The following is an 18,906-nucleotide window of genomic DNA, read 5'->3' as shown; positions in this document are numbered from 1 at the left end:
GTGATTTTTCAAAAGGTACTCCAAATACGGGAAAATTGTGCCGTACAAATCTTATCTGTAACCTTGTTAATAGGCTGTAAAATTTCAATGTCCATATCTCATTTCAAAGTTGGATTAAATTGGTATACAATTATGTAGGAAAACTGTTATTCTGTCAAAAATGTTGAAAACAAGCCATATTTGCACCCCTCTTTTGAAGTCATAGAGCAGTTTTTTTGGTTAATCTCACTTTTGACACCTCTTTGACACTCAAAGAATCTAAAAATGCATTTACAATAGCAGTCACTCACTCTGAATGCCAGCACCGCCTTGTCAAACTTTCCTGAAAAACAGCAAATAATGACTTTCCCTTTTCAAACATTTTATGAAAAGCTAGGGGACCTCTACCATAGTTAATACACTAAGGACTCCCCAACTTCTTCTTATTTGGTCAGTTTTTCAGAAGTTTGAACAGGCTATAACTCTGCAATGCCTTTGTGCCCAAATGTCTAGTTTTTTTTATTCCACAGAGAATGTTGACTACTCTTATATTTTAATAGTTTTGTTGAAATTTATAACTGACGCTCTAGCATTTCCAACCACCTTAAAGTGCCAATTAAACTTATCCAACCGCAATCATAAATATTTATACAGGTGATAGCTGTGCCTTTTTCTCAGGGTAATATGAGGAGAGCTGTTTTAATATTTGCTTCTTTGAACCCCAGTTTTCAGCTAATTACAATATGAATAACAGGAATTCACATCCCTGCATGTGTATGTAGTATAGGATGAGAAGGTTGAAACCTTCCTGGTATTTTCAGATGATAGAAATGTTTCCCTCAAGATCATTGATCAGCTGCATCTCTGAGAGCTGTTCAATTTATTTGCCAAGCCGTTGTAATCCCCAAATAAACTGTTGAATCGAAATTTAATTATACCTCATCCTCATGGTTTTGTAGTTGTTTCACCTTGAGAATTGTTTATCTTTCTGTATGAAAGCCGATGGGCAACCATAAATTTACATATATGTAGTTAAAGCGGATTTACTGGTATCCATATAAATTTTGATTGTTTTATGATAAGAATATTTACATCACATTTGTACTGTTTGACTATTTGTATAGACTGTTTGCTTTCCCGATTACCAAGGAACTGTTATACCACTTTCTGTATAATATGTTGTAAAAGGAATTTGATTGTCTATTAATGGAGGATACATTTGATTTGGAGTACGAATAGATAGGTAGGCATCAACAGATGTTTAACGTTTGACCCTGTCAGTGTGGGAGGGAAGGTCATTTCATGTTTGACATCGTTGTAAATTAATGCTTCCATGATTGTCTACCCTGCTACAGTGAAGGTTACTTATCGATTGAAATGTAGGTATGCCTGTAATGTTGTTAAATATGGACAAATTAAATAATTAACCACACAGACCATGGCTTTACTGTCAACAGTTGAGAAAAATATGCCAATGATTGCTTTAACACCAAGGTCAAAAGAGGTTACAGAAAGTGTGAACTGCTTTCATTTATTCGTAAATTAAAATTAATTTATTTACAATATATTGCTGTACACTAATTGATTTGGCAGATCAAAGCAGGAGGGTTACATTGCTTTGTACTATCTGCACACAGAGGTATAGCAAATAATGGAGTGTTTGTGTCAAAAAACTCTGCTTGGAGCAAAGTTTAAAGTGCTATGAATATTAACCATCTGTTGTTTGAAAGCATCAGGGTAGATGTAAAATGTACACAGTAATTTTATCACACATAATCTGATATAGCGTTGCTGTGGTCCAGACTGAGTCTGAGATATGGTGACATCTTTTACAGAGTGAAAGTAATTGTAATTGTAAATCTAATCAATACAGATGAGGCACCTTTAGATTCATTTGTAAAAATTGAAATATATAAATTTCATATCTGAATGAAATTCGAACAGTGACCGCCTTGGAAAACAGTGACCATGTTTATATTGCAAACTGTCTTCATTTGCATAATATTTCAATAATTGGCTCAATTGTGTTTTGCTGCTTGGTCCATGAACACAATAATCACATTTGCCCATAAAATATTCGGCTGCAAAATAAGCAGTTCATAAACACCGATCACTACATTCATCCAATACATAAAGCCGCTGTAATATGTGTAAAGTAGACAATACATCATGCAGTTACTGCCATATTCATGACTCACTTTAATTTTTGTCCTTCAATTAGTCTAGATTTGTGTTGTTGTATGTTTGTTTTGTAAAGAGCTTTCTCTTTGACCTTCGTGGGTTTGCTATAAATATTGCTCTTCGACAGTGGTGCAATACTAAAACAGACTGGTCACTGAAGGCTAACAGGCTTTGGGTTTTGATAAAGTCACTTAAATCCTTGGCACAGAGCCACTGTGCTTTATATATGTTACAGCAATGGTTTTCATAGGCCGAGAAATTCACTCTTAGTGTTTGGCAATACTTAAATTATAGTTTATGCTTAAGGTCATAGTTCACTCCGTCCATTTCATGGTTTGATAGCAGTAGGTAGCTCACACAAGAGAGGGTGTGTGAAATGCCAGGGTGTTGATCATGATGCTAGCTGTCTGGGAGATGAAAGACCGTTGTCCATGCTGTGTGCTGTAAATGCCCTACTTCACCCCGCTTTATACAAATAGATTAATAGAATGTGAAAAAATAAGGATTTCGGAAAGTGCAAGGTTGATGTGTAATTGTAGTAAATGGAGATAATTTAGGGCTTGCAGAGTTCACTGGTTGGAAAAAAAAAAGCACAGTACTGTAGAATCTAGGAGTGTCTTGATCCAGGGTACATGGAGGAGGCAGTGTTATTATAATCACATATTTACAGTGGTCTTAGAAGTACAGTGACATTCTCAATAAAAAGAATTATGTAAATTCTTCTTCTAAAATGGATATCTCTGGTTGTATAGTGGTTTAATCAGGACAAAAAGCTATTAGATTTGTATCCAGTCTTGTGTGTAAGGCTATATGCGAAAGCTAGTTTCTGTTTTTCAGCTTCAATGGTTGCAAAATAATGTAATTTTTTAGAGTTACCGGTAATTCTGCAGTGTATGATTTCAAGTTTTCATCGAATGTTTTCAGAAGGATGTTTTTGCATCCTGCGTATTATTTTCATGAATAATCATTGTTTCTTTTACAACTATTCTTTGCCAGACCACTGCCATTTTGCATTGTTTGTTTCTATTTTAACTCAGACGTTTTCCACTGTTTCGCCCCTTGGCCATGTCTACAGTCAGTTGGAAATGGATTGGTGTTGCTGCAATTTCATAGTTGACTTATGTTTCTCTGTGTACAACTTTTTTCTGCTTGCAGTGTTTCTCTGTTAGTCATAAGAGATGCCTGTGCTTGGCAGGTGAAAGGATTGTGTGTTTTTTTTAGGGGGGGGAGGGGAGTTCGATCATGGGTGTGAAATCTGTCATAGTGGCAAACAATAGTGCATGTTGAAAAACTGTAGATCGATAGCCACTTTTGTCTGGGCATTGACCTGTTAATAGAGCAGAAAAAACAGGAACAAAGCACAGCTCAGCCAGCTGATGAAAGTGGTAATGTTGTGAGAAAGGAAAAAAAACAAAAAAACAGGAGTCCTTGTGAAGTAGTATTATGTCTAGACAAATAAAAGCTAAAATCCCTTTTTTTGCATTTTCACATTGAATCTATGAATATCACATTTGAATAGTTGGGTGTTTTTGTGAGAACCTTGGGTATAGCACAAGGCTAACTTTCCTGCCGGTGTAAATAATGCAAATTTGACGTCTGGGAATTTCAGTGTTGCAGAATACAATACCCAACTACAGTATACTTATAAAATATCAAACAGAAAGGGGATTATTATTCAGATATATGCAAATTGAACAAAGTGCGTGGCACGTATTTTATGAATTTACCCCAGTATTGTCATACTGTTTTGAAATATTGATATGCTAGCATAGTTGTACTGCCAGTATGTGTATCAGGTATACATGGCGGTAAAAAGTACCTGTAATTATGAGAGTCCTTTACTTACCAGCTTCAGTTATCAAGATTGCTTGTCTCATGCTTACAGACTTATTGACCAGAGACAGCCTAACCAAAATATTCACCAAGGTGGAATCGCTCCAGATTGTCACTGCATCAGTGCTGATCGTTCAGTTTTAACTCATTATGAGTAATCCCTTGCATCTTAAGATGGATGAATTCCGTTTCTTGTTCATCACACATTAGCAGACAAATCGTAAGTGACGCGCCTTGCATGAGTGCACCTTGCATGTCAGAATGCTAATATCCAGTTCAGGATAGACCCGTGTCTACTTCAGTTTGCATATAAGCTGCCAACACTTTCTTTGAAAAGAAACTAAATTGCAAAGTCAATGACCCATTGTAAGCTAATCTAATCGATGAAATCAATATTTTATTCATCATTTCAAGAACTGTACTAGAGCAGGTGAAGTCCCTGTTTCCCACAGACACTCTTACATTTTCCTCTATAGATTGATATCGCAGTCCATGGATACTATACAAGGCAGCGTTCTCTTTGAACAGATCCCCTGTTAATTTGTTCATAGTGCTACATGTAGTGGATCAGTCAGATACAGATGGCGGGATTTGAAACTTAATTTTATGGCAAGTAGAAGTGAAGAGCAGGTTATCAAGGATTCATGTGCAGTGAATACTAATTGCTTCATGTTTTCTCTCAAAGTGATTTTGCTCAAGTCTTGAGTCTAGCCTATCAATTTCTGGCTCCCAGAATCACAGCTGTTGTTTAACCCTTTTCCTGCCGAGCGCCCCTGTCCGTTATCCTGCCAAGTCGGTCAAAACCGGCCCCCTTTTCCGTGTCTACAGAAGATAGGCTCTCCTGCACGCTTTCCTGCCAGGCATTTGGCGGGAAAATACCGCATTTTCGGGGTACGATTACCGACCATATACGTGTTAGACTTCAAAAATTTTTGCATGCCCGTATAGAGGGGCAACCGCTGATGAGGTTGTGTCCAGAAAATGACGAGGTCACGGGCGTTGTTTGCCCCGGGGGACGTGCACTTTTATGCCCTTTTCTAGCTTACTTTCGCGGAAGTAAAGCTCGTTCGCCGGCACGCACGGCCACACCGGGGAAACGTCACCTCTCTCGTGGGTTAGTAGAAGACCCAGGGGTTAGTGCTATGGGTGCGGGAGCACCCTCAAACCTGTCCTGTTTCCCCTGGGTTGTGTCACTTGGCCACGTACTTTGAACGACTTGGAAGAGTCGCACAGTGCAGTCTGCTTTGACGTAGTGTCAACGACATAGTTCCGCCATTGAAGGAAGGCGTGTTCGTAGTTTGGCCAGTTCAGTGAACACTTAGCTCGTTAGTGTTACCGTTTCCTAACAGGTTAGTTGTGCAGTTGTTACTAAGGTGCAGTTTTGTACCACCTTAGCTCTGGACAGTGCAACTGCTCTATGCACTAACCCCAACGACAGATGGTTGGTACAACGTCTACGTCGCACGAGCACAGCCTCCGTTGGGCTGTGCCCCTCCCACGTGATACAACGCACGTTCATCCATTACTATAGCGTCCTTACGGATCTGCCAAAAACGAAAGTGGGGGTAAAAACAAAACAAACGAAAATATGCGATCATAGATAGTATTTTATTCGGGAATAATTTACATTATGCCGAACAATAAATCTCGGAGTCTGTCTCGACGTCCGAGTGCATGGTCCGTGTTTCAAAAATTACAATCGGGGTGGCAGATCCGTGTTTCAAAAATTATAATAGGGGGAATTGTACAAAATAATCCGTCTAAACAAAACAAACGAAAATATGCGATCCATAGATAGTATTTTATTCGGGAATAATTTACATTATGCCGAATAATAAATCTCAGAGTCTGTCTCGACGTCCGAGTGCATGGTCCGTGTTACAAAAATTACAATCGGGGGATTGTACAAAATAATCCGTGTTTCAATTTACAATCAGCGGGATCGTAAAGCACAAACAAACGGCACAACCGTGCTCAAAATGTGATCATGGTCCGTGTTCAGAATACAGTCAAGCCACTGTTAGGCGAAGCTGTCCCCTGTCCGTTATTTACGTCGGGTTCTCTTGCTGATGGGTGTCGTCGGGGCTGTGTGAGTAGAGGTCTGCACGCCAATGCTCCTCTTACCTCGTAGCATCATGCGATGATGAAAAGCCGCAAAACACTCGCCCTCGTGAAGATGAACCCCGCACAGACTACATCCTTTGGACGTCTCAGACAGTCGTCCGCTCGCAGTGGTCTTACCCTCTCTGCTGCATACTTTACAGCATTTCTGCCGCCCCTCCAAACGGCTGACAACGTGCATCGGCTGATTTTGTGGATTGATGTACGAGGCAAGAGAAACAGTGGCCTCGACCTCTCTCACACTGGGCTGCGATCGCCCACAATAACGGCCAATGAGTTGTTTCCCGACACGCAGATGTTACATCTTATGGGTCAGCTTACTATCAGGGTGTACATGCTTGAAGCATATATATGCATTTACCAGGGCAACATCAATCAGGTAACATGCCAGATATGTCCACCATCTGTGGTTCTTGCGCCCAGTGTGAAAGTACTTGCGCTTCTGGTTGGCTCGGTCGACGCCTCCCATGTACCGGCGATAATTATACAGCGACAGAGGCACTTGTCGCCGCTCGTCTCCCTCCCCCACTGGCACGCACTCCAAGGGTGGATAGACCGTATTCAAGATCAGCACCTGAGCGTTACTATCCTGATAAGCAGTGATGTTAAGACGAGAGTCCGTTCTGGTCGTGGCTTTCATATCCCCAACAGACAGAGGAAGGTGCTTCCTCTTACCCGGCGGAATTAATTGAGGGGGCATGGTGCGACGATTACGGCGGTTAAAACTCCCGACCATGTAGATCCCGGTCTCCATCAGCTCTCTAGCAGTAACGACCGTGCTAAACAGGCTATCACAGAATAGGCTGTGATTATATCCACAGAATGGCTGGACCAGCTCCATCGTAATTCTTTTCACCACACCTCGCTCCTGCCGTCTCCCATCAGTCCGATCCCGAAATTTCACACCTAGGTACGGTGCAAAGTTAGCAATGTATGCAGTGGTGGAGTCGCACAGCTGCCATATCTTGAAACCGTCTCGATCAGGCTTATGCGGTAATCTCTGCTTAAATTTAGAACGGCCCTTAAATCGCACCATGCCCTCGTCGATGGAGATCTCTCTACCCATCTTATAATTATTTACGCACCGGTCAACTATGGGCTCCATCCATGGATTGATTTTATACAGGGGATCCTCCTGACACCGACGTCGGCGGCGTGCCTCATCAGGATCACGAAGTGGATCGTTCTCTGGGTCTGCCAGATGAAAGTATCGCATAAGCTGCTGAAAGCGACTGCGGGTAATCACAGTAGAAATACCCTGGTTTCTCAGAAAGGGATCGCTAGACCAATAATCCTCCACTGATGATTTACGGTCGACACCCATACAGACTAAGACGCCAATGAACGCCTGCACCTCTCGGTAGTCAGCGTTACGCCAGTATTTATCTATTTTCCTAGCGATATATCGCTGGTGGAATTTGCCGTATTTATTAGTCTCGTCCTTGGCCAATCTGATCAGTGTAGCTGGAATAAACTTAAAAAAGTAATCGAGCTCACGGGAGTGGCTGGGCAAGGTGAAAGTCGGTCCTCTCTCATGGTCAAAATCGGTCTCCTCAAATATATTAGCATCGGTAGTCTCCGACATACGCCAGACAGGAGGGGTGTCGTCCTCCGCCAACACAGCAGCAACGTCATCATCGTCGTCAGAGCTTGCCTCACCTACATACTGCCTGTCATAAAAGTCATCGTCCTCTGCCGCATCCTCGTCAACCTCCGAGTCGGACTCAGCGGTGATATCACCGTCGTCTGGGCGTCTGGGCCTGAACTCGCCCGTAGCGGCATCAAGGATCATATCTGGCTCAAAATCAGGTGGGCTATCCTGATAACAAACCCTCCGCACTATCTTTTTCGGCGGGGACATCGCAGCACACGAAACTATGGCAGGAGCGGGCTCGGCAGCCTCTGCTGATGACGAGGACTCAAGCTCTTTCGCACTGGGCACAGGAACCTCTCCTGACGCAGGATGAGGGCTCATAGTAGCAACAGGTGGTGTCTCTCCCGGAGCAGCCGGGGGAGAACCAATGGCATCAGCCGTCTCGTTACTCACTGTCTCACTAGCAGCAGCAGACGTAGTCTGTGCAGGTGAAGTATCTCCCACAAGAGCAGATGTAGTCTCTGCAGGTGAAGTAGTCTCTCCCGGAGCAGCCGGGTGAGAACCACTGGCGACCGGTGACCCGTCATCATCCTCATCGGCAGAACGATCGCTCTTACGTTTACGCTTACCACTGGGTTTTTCAGCCGGAGATAGCTTTGCCTTACGGGAGCGTTTCTTGCCCGACTTCTTAGAACGTTTACTAGGGACATCACAACGATCGCTACCACTACCGCCCGGAGACTCTGCATCTTTGAGCTTCAGTCGTCTGCTCGCCTTCAGAAAACTTTTGCGGTCCGTCAAGCTCATGTCTGGAACAGTGTCGACAGACTAGCAGGTCCCTCCCTTTTAAAGCCACAGGGAAACAAAGCCCTGGACATGATTGGACGCAGGGGTGTTAATATATGCATCCACCTGTTATTATAATGGACCTACGGCAATCAGTCCACCAACCGGCGCTGACATTCCTACCCGTCATGTAAATTGCCTGTCCGCACCATTTGATATGCTAATAATACTCATTTGCGATGCAAATCCCTCGAGCACTTAGCATAACATAGTCAATGTCATTAGCATCTCAACTTGACATTCCGTCCAGCGGGTACGTGGCATGCGCACCTGCCACCCAAGGACGTTGGCCCAAGCCCATGTTTAGTACGGGTGGGAAACCCGTATCTTTAACCTCATGTCCCTTCTAAGTACGCCTGCGCAGGGCGTATTGTCATCCAAGTCGGTGACAAGCCAACCCGACAGATCGCCCATTAAGCAGTAATGGACTGGCCGTCTCGTTCTTGTACGGCAACGAACAGTGCTTCAGCGGCTTGTTTAGGTCATAACCGTCGCCTGCCGAGCGGCTTACCAACTAAGGCGGTCAAAGATGAAGGATGCCAAAATTGTCAACGGCTGTCTCGGCCTCGTCCGTTGGGCAAACATGGCTCCTTCAAATAACGTGGCCAGCACGTCTACGTCATCAGCGGTGATGACGACCCGTTATTGACTCCCGAGTGCGTAAAACTCGGAATATACCGACAGGTACCTCTACCTGAGTCGGTCATACTACGGTATAAACCAAACACAGGTCTGCCAACTCCCGTTAGACTCGGCCGTTAGCCGAACTTCACAGGGACAACATAGGCGTAACAAGTCGGTGAACAACGGTTCACGCACCTAACCGCAGCCGCCAAGTCGGTGAACAATGGTATCAAATTTTGAGGCCATGTTCGTGAATGGCAAGGCTGAGGCGGTGTGTTGCGGTTTGTTGCACGGCTTGAACGTCTAGAGCCAAGTGCAGCCGACAACGTCCGACATCTGAGTGGGTAGTCTTTTCGAGAAGGTAACAAGTCGGTTAAAAGCGGTGGTTACCCTTCACAAATGTCGCTCAAGTCCGTTCGGATCAGTTCCATGTCAGGGACTAATCAAGCCGAGTCCGTCAAATCCGTCCGCACTTCCCGTCAATCAGGACCAAGTCCGTGATTTTCGTCTCGCACCATTGGCAAAAAATTGCACCGCCAGCTGAGGCGGTCTTAGGCGGTTGCCTTACAGAAAGCCGAGTCCGTCAAATCCGTCCGCACTTCCGTCAATCAGGACCAAGTCCGTGATTTTCGTCTCGCACCATTGGCAAAAAATTGCACCGCCAGCTGAGGCGGTCTTAGGCGGTTGCCTTACAGATTAGCGTTGCCGAGACGGTCAATTTCGGCCGCAATCTATGTAGTGCCTCAGAGCCAAGTTACCCAAAACTCCGCTAGAATACGTCAACGTGCTAACCTGCCAAGTACGCTACTCGTCCCCCCCAAAAAAACCAGTCCCCCACCGGGGTGGGGGACTGGCTGGGTAGCTTCCGCACCTTTCCCTGTCGTTGGACTCTCTGTGAACCCATTTCGAGAGCAAACGCCGTTCCTCGCCCAAAACCTGTCCTCGAACGACCCCTAGCGCGAGCAAGGGTTTGCTACACGTAGTTCCGTCGACTAGGCAGGAAAGGGGGTACCAAAAAGTAGCCCGATTTCCACCGCCTTGGCAGGATAACGGCCGTGGCTGCTCAGATTCTAGCTACACCGAATTTCAAGCGGATTTTCACCGACTTGGCAGGAAAAGGGTTAAGGTTCCAGAGCCAGGAATGAGCAGCTGGATGGACAATTCTGGACTACCAGACTGTCTTATCATTGGAAGCGTCATCTGTCAGTTTGTAGGGTAACTCTTTACATAGTAAGTTAACGGGGCTATTTCAGATTCTTCAGAGTAGAGCAACTCTTTTTACAGTAACTCCATCCTGATTAAATAGTGATGCTATCTTATGGAGTTAAGTATACCATTTGGTTAATTTACCTTTACAATTATTTCCGCTGATGCCAGCCTTTCAGAGTGTCATTGTTATCATGTTTTCTTAACAACCTCAATTACTTGTCGTTAAACTTTGGTAGTCAACATTCCTGAAATAATTCAATAGTTCTATGTAGAGCCCTAAACAAAAATAGACCAACCTAAACAAGAGTGAAAGAACGTTAGAATTACTAGGTACGTTTCCTTATTTCAAGTTTAGAGTGGAGGGATGTGACTTAACTTTTGTCTGTCTTATATGCTTAGTCATGTAGTATGTTCTGCCATACATTGTATCATATGTATACAATTTATACGAGCTGTTTTGAGTTCAAAATGGATGTGTATTACAGATACTTTGACTAGCTGCACTTGAAGATTCAGTAATCCCTATAATATGCATACTGAGAGATACCAAAAACCAATTTACTGTTTTTGTAGAGAGAGAGAGAAGAGAAATACTGCAATTGTATCTAGTGAATATCAGTCTGTATAAGTGCCCATAATACCTGTTTTCAAGGTACAGTCAAATAAAAACTTTGTTTTACCGCTGTTTTCACATGTAGATGTAAATTTGGTTTTTGACTACAAATATATCATGCTTTCTTTCTCTGCTTACCCACGTCAACGTTATTGACAGGTAAACTTACTTTTGGAGATTTGGAAACACAGTGCTTCAATATTTTCAGAAGTGATAAAAATCTTCAGACTTTGAGAAATATGTTGACTTCAAAACACCCAGCATCCAAAGCGGTAGTTTGGATATTTTTATGCCATGACGTCTTCAACAAAAATGATACTGATACTGATTTTGATAGAAAACCTCTGGGAACACTTTGACATTTGAAAGCATGGTACCGTACAAACTCAGTTCCCAATATCAGATATCAAAAATGCGAAAATGTATGTAAAAGAATGTCATCAGATTAATGGCATTGATAATTCATAGTCTTGGGATAAGATCTGGCTGCATAAATTATGGTGTTATGTCGAGTATAGGTTAACACCAGGTTATCAGCTTTGCTATAAGGTTTTCAAAACAAGCCAATTTCACTCAGAACATTTGGAAAAATACAGTTCTTATGATCAAAGATCGAAATTTAAGCTAAAGTTCAAAGGCAAATGTCCAGTCGTAGTAGTCATGGTAACAAGCGATTGACAGTCCAAAGGGTTTCAGACTTCTTAGCTGTGATAGATGCTTCTGCTTCAATTAGTCAAGAAAAGTAATCACTACTTGAGTTGTTTAGCAGTTAGATGTCATCAGTAGCTGCAAGTCGAATTGTTATTTTGATGTCTTTAAGGATTGGGTTTGATGTACAAGTTAAGGAAAAAAGCCTTGGAATGGGATAAAAGTGGCTAGCTACTTGTCTGCACAAATATTCAAGATCTCTGATACAAAAGACAGAAATAGCCAGTCATTAGTTCCGGTGGTTTAGTTCACAGACAAGACAATTGTCTGGCTAAACTGTTTACATATTCCAATGTTGCATGGATGGAGATACAGAATCTAATGCCATTACTGATCTATTCTACCTGTAAAGGCATCCAACCAATGCAATTATAGAAAAAGTGTCTTTTTGAGAGTCTTGATAAAATCAGGTGTGTTGGTCATGTTCCTGGTACATTACTGAATCCAGGACACTCTCCAAACTGACAGTGATCCTGATTGGAATCGACTGTAAACTGTGGTTGATGAGGTAATCAGCTGCAAGACAGATTCAGTGGGAATGTTTTGTGTGGTTGAAGTTCTGTTTAAAAAGGGGTCTTCATCAGAAAACTCTAGTTGGAAAGACAGACGGTATGTCATGTTTGTGTGTTACATGAAATAGCAAGGTGTGTTTGAGATTGATAAAATAAATCCCCACGATTTTAACAAGGTGATGCAGAGAATAAAAACTTTTGCGGTATGTAACAGAGGATAGTAGCAGAGGTTGAAGTTATGTGAATTTCAAATAACCAGTGGCCACGGTAAACTGACCTTTATACAAGCAGAATGCTTTAGACAAACTGGAAGACAATCCACAAAGGCACTGGAATGCCCTGATGAACTTTTTTGTCAAAGGGGAAACAATAGCTGACAGAAAATGACTATTGGACACATAGGCAAACCTGGAGTAGTTGTCATACATTATCATTCAAGTGACAGGGGGCAGTGTCAAAAGAAATCAAATGAGATACAAAGAATTACAGTTAAAAGCATAAAGCTGTAGTACAAGTCTGTCTTTGAAATTCGTTGAAGCAGTGCACCGGATAATGTTTTTACTAAGTGGAAGTGATGATTGAAGGAAGTCTCCCACACACATGTATTCATCAAATATGCCTCCAGCTATATGCCTGTTAGCAAGGTTTATTTACTATTTGCATGTAGCAGTAAGAAACCCTGGCCAAAAAAATTGTGTATATTTCGAACAGGTGACTCTGTCATGAACCAATCCTACCTATATTCTAGCATTATAAGTTAGTTTGTTCCAATCTAGGTATTGTACAATAAGAATGTTGGACTTTTGCACTTTGAAGAGGGATGGAACAGTTATGGAAGTGCTATTGTTGGTGCTAGACCTTTGACTCTGAGGCTTGATTTCCGGTAGTTTTAACAAACAACAACTAAACTGAAAAAAGCTTAAGTCAGTCATTTAGTGTAGCAAACTTCTCTTTCTTAAAACAAGGTTTGTGCGGCTTTTTATAATAATTGATCTTTCTTTCGTAGCTATCCGGTTTTTGACGCATTAAAAAAACTGTGTGCTAAAATGTTTTCAGATTTCTGTCTTCAGAATAATCCAAAGTTTTCTCTATTCAGAGAACTGTGAAGTTGTAGATTCCTGTGAAGTAAACAAAAATAAAATGTGAAATGTTTTCAAAGCAAATGTTGTAGTTAACTCACTATGTTGTATGTCTTGTGTAGTATCTACAATGTAAAATCTTTCAATTATACATGGAATTATTAACAAGATATTTTCAGCTGTGTCTTGTAATGGAAACTTGTGTTGGTGGAAATGAAAGCTACATGTTCTGTAAAAGTACACGCATTGGTAAATGTCATTATTTACTCACATTTGTCATGGGACAGATGATGCATTCTCAGTTCCAGTCACCAGACTTTGGCATAACAGGGCTTAGACTCCATTTTAGCAGTTTGAATAAATATTGATTTTGTATCACGTTTATGTGCCTGTTCCCTCTGATCAAATCTGCCTCTCCACAAGCTATTTACCAAGCTCAGTGATCTGTCTATGATTTATATTCCTTTGCTTGGAGGGTAATCAAGTGTTTGTATTATTGTGATGATATTTGCAGTACCATAAAGTACACATTCAAAGTAAATCAGAAATGTGTGATTAAAAAATAATATTCATTTCAGAACAGTACGGCAAAATGAATATTATTTTTTGACCATACATTTCTTATTTACTGTGTGTACTTTGTTGTACTGTAAATATCATCACAATAACACAAACACTTGATTGTGATGTTCTGTTTCGAAATCATCAGAAAACTCAAGTGGAAAATGTGTTTGTTATTGTAATTATCACTGCCATACCCATCACCTAGAAGTGACAGGATATTGGTAATCGCTGTGAGTTTGATACCAAAATGAATCAATCAGAAGGTATAGCAATCTACAGAATTAAGATAAGGATCACTGGCAAAAGGTTAATTTCATTTTTCTTCCAGTCCCAGCTATACTGTATTGTTAAAAGAAATGTCGATTTTTGTCAGAATTTAGCCAGAAGGTAAACTCAGATGTTTTCTCAACTTGCTGTATTCTGTCAAGGGATAGATGTTCCGTAGGTAGAGATCTGGAAATCTGAATGACAGCTCATCTTCTTACATGAGCACCTGAGAACACCTGCTTTTGGTAAATTATTCATAACCCAAAGCTGCCTTACAAGACATGTCTCAGGTCGTCTAGGGTCCTCCTGTCAAGAATCTGACTCAGCTCTTCAAGTAACATATGTATATCTCATGACAGAAACTAGCACACCCATCAACATTATCTGGTTTGTGACAGAGTTTCCCTTGAGTGATACGCACAGTTAGTTGATGTTTACCGTCTGAGAAAATGGTCAAACTTTCAATCTTGGTTTCTGCTGAACAGCCAATACAAGGATTATCCAGTCTTACTTGTCTCTGTATCTACAACAAGAGCAATATTTCCGCTTCAGTGAGAAACATGAATATTGCATTTGCAGGAGTAATCCAGTCATTATGTTTTTATTGCCAACATTAAAACCAGTGACTGAAGTTGCTTCAATTTATAATTTTTATCGCAGCAAATTTTGGATGATTTAATTGATAATATTAATTTAATTTAAAAAAAAGTCCTTGTGCAGTTATGCAGAAACTTCAAAGAGAGCACCGCTGGTGATATCTCAAAAGTGACTGATGAGATGCACCCAGAATACGTAATAATTCGACCTGTCACTTGAAATGCATTTCTTAATCAAATTATGTGCATTAGAAACTCATCTGTGTACATGAAACGCCTAAATACTTGCCTCAATATGTGACCAGCATTTCTGATGTTGAAACCTGCATTATATAATTCGTACACTAGACAAGACAGCAAGTGCTGCAGTAATATCATGCTTGATGGGGTGAAATATGTTGTGCATTAGGAATATTATATTCACATCATTAGTCGACTAATTAATTGCTGCAGCACAGGTACAATGATGTTTGCATTCAGAAATCTGCCAGCTTGATTACCATAATTGATTCAGGTATGACATGTGAAGATAGAATCAATGACCTGTGACGGCTCTACCAAATATGAAATGTATGTCAAGCAAAATGATAAATCTATTTCAAGCATATTTTGTGAATACAGAATAAACATGTATTACAAAAGCAAATTATTGACATATTTTGTAGATACAATATTGAATACAATATGTTCATAAAAAATGCAAATATAAATGCAGATATAACTGGAATATAACCTGTTATGTTGTGGGTCACAATACACGTTTTGCAAATGTGAAATATAGAATGGTGATCGTACAATACATTTCATAAAGCATGCAATTATGCATCATACAGCTATAATAGGGATTTGTTCTGTGGTGCCAGACAGCTACAAATATTATTTTTGTAGTCTTTAGCATGGCAACATGGATAGAGTTGAGTGTGTTGCAGCTGTAGATCAGCCAGTTTGCCATCATCCTGAAAATTTTGTGTCAGTAGACAAGTCGTGTAAGTGTACTCCTTCAAATAAAATGTACATGAAAGTCATAGGTAGTAATGCAACTTGTAGTGCAGATTACTGTGATATTAGAATTATAGAAATTTATATATGAGTTTTATTTGTCACAAAATGTTGGAGTTGTTCAATTTGGTTTGCTGAATTTTATTTGGTATGCTTTGTTCAATATCAAGAGAAAAAAATATTTCAGTGTTAAGTACCTGTATGTAGCAAGTTTGACTTTGTAAACAAAATTTTGTATGTCACTGCAGTAGCTTTGTCAGTGTCCCATGACATTTGATGAAAAAGATTCAGAATGTGAGTTTTGATTCCTGACAATTATGAAATAATACTAAATATGAGAGTGAAACAAAAGTTGTGTAAATTTCCACTTCTGTCATGAAGTCCTGCTTGAACGACCATAATTTGTAGCTTGGAGGGATCTTAGACGTGGTCATTCGGTTTTATAGTTTGAAATCCAATGGTAAATGCAAGATGCTTTCACTTTTACTGTCTAGGAGAGACCGAATGTATCAGATGAGTTGATGTGAGGAAAATGTCATAAATATAATTTATGGAATTTTTTACGACTTAGGAAGATGAAAGAAGCCAAGCTCTGTGTGAAGGCATGGAATTTAGTATCTAGAAAACTGAACATTCCGTTGTCTGATTTATGTGTTTCAAGGAGATGTGCCCATTCATAGCCCATTTAGCCTGTTTTAGGGTTGTTTTTAACCAACTGTGTGTTCTCAGATCTGCCCTGCCATCTGTCAGATTCATGCACCTGCCAAGCCTTGTCTCCATGAAAATCTTGTATTTATATGTCTGCTGAAAACTCAAATGATGGGGCCCCCAAGTAAAATGTGTAGATACTAGACTATTTCATTCTCCTTTAGGATTAACTTAAGTCTCTGAGTCAGGTTAGGTAGGCACGGAGTGCAGGTTCGTACAACAGTATCTCAGCTCTGGATCAAGCCATACAAATCTTTCTCATCCAGTAATTCCCATGGAGACAATAATCCTCGCATATGTAGCGTACACCCTTCAGTGTTCCTCACTCCAATGTTGAAGCAAAACTTCCTAAACCATGTAGATAATGAGCTTTTGTTTGGATGGGAAAGAGTTTTGAAAGAGGGTTTGAATGTAATGTTGCCAACATTTGGTATAGCACCAGAGTGCTGTGAATTGTACAACCAAAAGACAGATAATTTGAAATATTTGCAACTATACGCAAGTGAATCTTGTTGACAAAAGTAAATCTAAAATGTTATTGTAATTCTAGAAGAAGTAGAACCAAGATATTGCACAAGGATTTCCCCAGCTGAGATTTTCTATTGATTTACATTCTATTGAGTCCGAATTAATTGTTGTTCTCGTACTGATTTCCCGCTATCATTCCTTGAAACGTATCTTGTTCAGAGTGTGTCATCATCCAAGTATGTGCCATTGTTTATTACAGCTGTGAAGATTATGTAGCCTTTTCTTAGGTTTGTCTGACATGATGTTGATGTTACATGGAATTATGTCATTTATGTGAAAGCAATCATAAATGTAACGTTTGAATACTGAGAACAGATGAAGTCAACAGGCAATTGAGTGGTAATATATGACATGCCCTATCACATAAAATACTTTTATAGGTTTTCCTAGTAAAGTGATCAAATTACATGCAAGGGTCTCATAATGAAAGTCTAACATTTGTGCTTATTTTGTGTTTTACAGTAAGGCAAAACAGTGTACAAGCCTGATGGCATTATGGCAACTAAAAGGTCTATCTATCGCCTTTGTTTTTGCCCAAATAGTAATTATCAAGGCATAATAACATGTTCAAGTCTTTGTGGAATATATTGATTTTAAACACAGGTGGAGTTTGCAAGTTTGAAGGAGGTAGCAAAAGCATTTTGAAGGCTAACCAGTGTTGCTTCGAGTATTATCGCACGTTTTTCTTTTTGAAATACTTTGCCTTCAAGAACAGCAATATAAAAAGAAAGTGGAAGTATGCAGCATATCTTTGCCATCACATTCAAGTCTTGTGAAGGAGTGTTATCATCAGAAATCAAATACTGTTATAAATGCTGAATCATGTACACATGGGTTATGCTGACATTCTCAAGTCCATGTGTTTCAATGTCATAATATGATGCAATAATAAGATATAATGATATCGATATGTATGTCAAGTAGTTTTAAACAGATTCTTGTTGTGTTTTGTCCCTTACTGTAAATATGTTTATAATTTATAACTTGAAACTTATCTTGATGATATATCAAAAATAATTCAATAATATTTTTTTACAGACAATATTATTCATATCTTCATTTTCCATAGTGATTTATACCACTGACATGGAATAGTTAATATATGTGTATTTTAGTATACGTAAGCTGTTTTCTGTATTTGTAGTGCAAAGTCCATAGTTTGGGAGTAAGGCCTTGCATTATAAACCAACAGAAATAGAATTTCAAATATGTATATGTCACATCTGTACGTGTCCAGTGCCATGGTTCTTAGTTCTGTTAATGAACAACAGATTCCATAGCATATTTTTTCATGTATGGTAATTGTCCTTCCTGCTGTTGTCATTGTTGGTTGAAAACAAATTGAAAAGTGATAGGTGTTTTTGTACCCTTGTACTGTACAGGGGGTCATTTTGCAACTGACAGTGTAAGTCATGTACTTTTCAAGTGATCATTTGGTCATCAATAAATCAAGCATGCAATACATAAGTGAGTTGATGTAAAAATTTCAATCGAGTTCAGTTTTACATATTTAGGTTTCAATTTTCACTGTCTTGGGCTGCATTTGGGAAAACTGAACTACAACAAGGAATTAGCTCACATACGTTGATATTAAGAACAAGTGTTACGTCTCATATTCTTTGCTACAATGTAAGTTTCACAGGGTGTATGGTTGCATTGGTTGGATTTCATGCAGTAGTCATTGTATCATTTCAATTCTATTTATGCTGACTAACATTTCTGTGTGATTAATTGACATGTATTTATGATATGCTGGTCATTCTTCTGCTGTAAGGTCAAAGGTCAAATGGAACTCTTCTCGGAACCTGTTGGTAGATGTGCATTGCTTGCCTGTATGATATAGAAATACATGTGTGTGTGAAAAATTTTACAGGTAGATGTTGATTGCTAAATAACCAATATTACATATTGCATATGTCAACAAGTGCTGAAGGTAACGTAGTCA

General features: G+C 40.1%; 1 protein-coding gene across 33 annotated transcripts in view; it reads left to right on the top strand.

The window, feature by feature from the left end:
- Positions 1-18,906, top strand: part of LOC139140420 (catenin delta-2-like) — a 72,710-nt gene that overhangs the window by 15,173 nt on the left and 38,631 nt on the right. The gene's annotated exons all lie outside the window — the stretch shown is intronic.

The sequence above is a fragment of the Ptychodera flava genome, chromosome 9, assembly GCF_041260155.1.
Source record: "Ptychodera flava strain L36383 chromosome 9, AS_Pfla_20210202, whole genome shotgun sequence".
Taxonomy (NCBI): Eukaryota; Metazoa; Hemichordata; class Enteropneusta; family Ptychoderidae; genus Ptychodera; species Ptychodera flava.
This window is presented reverse-complemented; position numbering and strand designations above follow the sequence as displayed.